The following is a 3,640-nucleotide window of genomic DNA, read 5'->3' as shown; positions in this document are numbered from 1 at the left end:
AGAATATTGTGAGGGTTTTAATGTATAAGTAGACAGATGCAAAAATATATGGGGCAGGGTAAGCAAAGATGAAAATTCTATGAAAGAATTAAAAAGAATACCTAGTGATGAAAAGCACTGTAACAAATTAAGACTGTTTATGGGCTTATTATTAAGACTGTTTTCATGGGCTTATAAGTATGCTGGATACTGATGAAGAAGGAATCACTCAACTTGAGAACATACATATAGAAACTGCAAAAAACTGAAAAGCAAATAGAACCAAGACATTAAACACAGGATAGAATATCAAAGACTCTAGGATACCCACAGAACGTGGAATCCATATGTGACAGAAATAAAAGAAGAGGACAGAAAAAAAATGCTTGAAATAATAACTGAGAATTTCTTCAAATTAACATCAGCTATTAAATCCAAGACACGGGAAGCTCAGAAAACACCAAGCAGGCTACGTGCCAGGAAAACTATACACAGCATTTCCAAAGTGCAGAAGAAAGGAAAGATAAAGGGGAAAATCCTGAAAGAAGGAGGGAATGAAAATCTTACCTACAGAAGAACAAAGAAAAGAATTATATCTAACGTTTCACAAACCAGGCAGGCAAACAAACAAAAAAAGAGTGCAGAGAAATCTTTACAGTTTGGGGAAGAGAAAATCACCAACCTAAAATTCTATATTCTGCAAAACTATTTTTTAAAACCAAGAAGGCTGAAAACTTTATCTCATAAGCAATAATCAAAAGAATTATTTCCCAGTAGACTTGCTTTGTAAGATGCTAAAGAGAGAAGTAGAATTATGACATAGACTCAGATCTACATGAAGAAAGGGTGAGCAGAAAGAGAGATAAATGACAGTAAAACAAAGACTTGCTTTTCTTATTCTTCATTGACCTAAGATAATCATTTGTTCAAAATAATAACAAGGTATTTATTCAAGTATGTTTTGGAATGACAGATAGATAGATATGGAGAAAGATTTTGATTTGTGATGGGGTTATAACCCAATGAGCCTATCATAAGTTGAAAATACCCTAGGTTGAAAATATATTTACTCTAACTTCCCAAACTGAATAACTTAGAAATACACTATACACTTACAACACACTTTTGGTTACTTATCCTCCTGATAGCGTGGCTAATTGGGAGCTGTGGGTTGCTCCCAAAATGGTATCATGTTGTTAACCAAGGAAAAGAATGAAATTAAAAATTCAGTCGACAGTTTCTACAAAATGTGTGGCACTTCTGCAACATCATAAGTTGAAATTTTTTAAGTTGGAGCACGGTAAGGTGAAGATTATCTGTACACGTGCTTGCATTTTTATAAATAAATGACAGCAAGGCTATGAGGGACAGGCAGAGAAACTTAGGGTTATTTCTTCTTATGAGGTTCCCACAGTACTACTTAGTAAGCATTAAATGTCCACTTGAAAGTGGACTCGGAGTCATTGTAAATTATACTACAGACTCTAGGGCAACCCAAAAAATAAAGCATTTAAAATTATGATATACTAAAAAAGCAAGAAAATTGAAAAGGCCAGGGCAGGGGATTTAGATCAGTGGTGCTGCTGCCTGCCTCGAAAGCACAAAGCCTTGAGTTTGATCACCGGTACAAAAAAAATACAAACAAGAACAACAAAAAACACCCTAAAAAGGCCAGAAAAACAATGACAAAAGAAGAAGGTAGACAAAAATTAGGAAAAAAGATACAGGCAAAAAATAAAAACAGTACCATAATATGGTGGTTAATTAGCCTAATTATATCAATAATCACTTTGAATAATGGTCATATTTTCGATGTTCTAAATGGACCAAAGATAGAGATTCTCAGAGTGAATTAAAAAAATAATTATATGTCACTTACAAGTAATATACTCTAAATACAATGACATATTTTAAAGTAAATAAATGGAAATGAAAGTGTAAATAAGGACTAAAAGGTATAATAGATAATGTGAAATAGGAAGAAAAGGTGCAAAGGAAGGCAAAATGGGAGCGATAGGGAAAAGAAAGTGGGGAATGGAATTAATATGAAAAGAAGAAAAAAATAGAAACAGTCTTTGTAGATAGGGAGGGTGAAGGGTTTGAAGGGAGGGCAGGGGAATGGAAAAAAGAGAGAGAACCAGGATGGATTATGTAAAGCTGCAAATTTCCAATGATGATTGTCATTATATTGTATACCTTTAATGTACCAATAAAATTAATTCGTTTAAAAAATGAAGTAAATATATAAAATAAAATAAAAAATAAAGCAAAGAAATACTGTGCTAACAGTGATAAAAGAAAGCAGAGGGAACTAAATGAATCAACTATTGAACAGACCTCATGCAAGGAAAGTTACGAGGAATTAAGTTTGCAAATAATAAAAATGATAATAGCAATAATAACAATGTCAATTATTTAGAATGACATAACAATCTTTAATATTTAATGTCCTAAAAACAGGTCAAACTACAGGAAACAAAACTCATAGAACTGCAAAGAGAAATGGATTTGTCCAATATTATAGGTGACTTCTATCTAACTATCCCCTCATTCAGAAAAGGAAAAATCAAGCACACATAAAGTCAGTGAAGATCCACTTGGATTAAATAACACCTTCAACTAACTGTATACTGGGTGTCTACGGATTAGTTCCTCCAGCAATGGCAGAATGCAATGCATATTCTCAATCTCACATGGAATAGTCACCTAGAAAGATAAAATATATCTGGGCTATAAAATATATCTTAACAAATTTGAAAGAAAATAAAGTATACAGTGTTCACTTTCAGATATCAGTGAAATCAAACTAGAAAGCCTTTCAGAGGGATGACTTAAAAATTCTACTATATGTGGAGATTAAATGACACTCTTCTAAGTAACATGTGGTTGAATAAACAGTTTGAAGAGAAATTTGATGTTTTGAAGTAACTGAAAATGAAAATATAACATAAAAATTAGGATAATGTAGTGAAAATGGTGCTTATAAGGGAATTTAGAAAGTGGAACACTATATTAGGAAGAAAAATATAAAATCAGTCATTTAAATTTATATTTTAGAAAACTAGAAAAAGAGCAAATTAAACAATAAAAGAACAAAAAGTCAAATTTAAAGAAATAATAAAAATTAGAGAAGAAAACAATGAAATTAAAACAGGGAATAGAGAAAATCAATAAAAAGTAAAAGCTGAACTGGGCGTGATGATGCACACCTGTAATCCCAGTGCTTGGGAGGCTGAGGCAGGAGGATCACTGTGAGTTCACGACCAGCCTGCGCTACAAAGTGAGTTGCAAGGTCAGTCTCAACCACATAGTGAGACCCTATCTCAAAAAAAAAGAAAGTAAAAGGTAGCTGGGTGTCATGGTGCATGCCTGTAATCCCAGCATTTGGGAGGCTGAGGCAGGAGGATCTCTGTGTGTTCATGACTAGCCTGGGCTACATAATGAGACTGTCTCAAAAAACCAAAAAAATTTAAAAAGTGAAAGCTATTTCTTTATAATGTAATGAAATACTTACCTATCTACCTAGGTTACCTAAGACCAAAGGAAAAAAAATGTTATAAACTACTAATATCCAGAATGAAAGAGTGGTCATGACTGCAGATCTCATAAACAGTAAAAAGAAAATTAGGAGGCAGTATAAGCAGCTGTATCCCCAGAAATC

Source organism: Fukomys damarensis, unplaced genomic scaffold (assembly GCF_012274545.1).
Source record: "Fukomys damarensis isolate Sample0158 unplaced genomic scaffold, DMR_v1.0_HiC HiC_scaffold_73766, whole genome shotgun sequence".
NCBI classification, from domain to species: Eukaryota; Metazoa; Chordata; class Mammalia; order Rodentia; family Bathyergidae; genus Fukomys; species Fukomys damarensis.
This window is presented reverse-complemented; position numbering follows the sequence as displayed.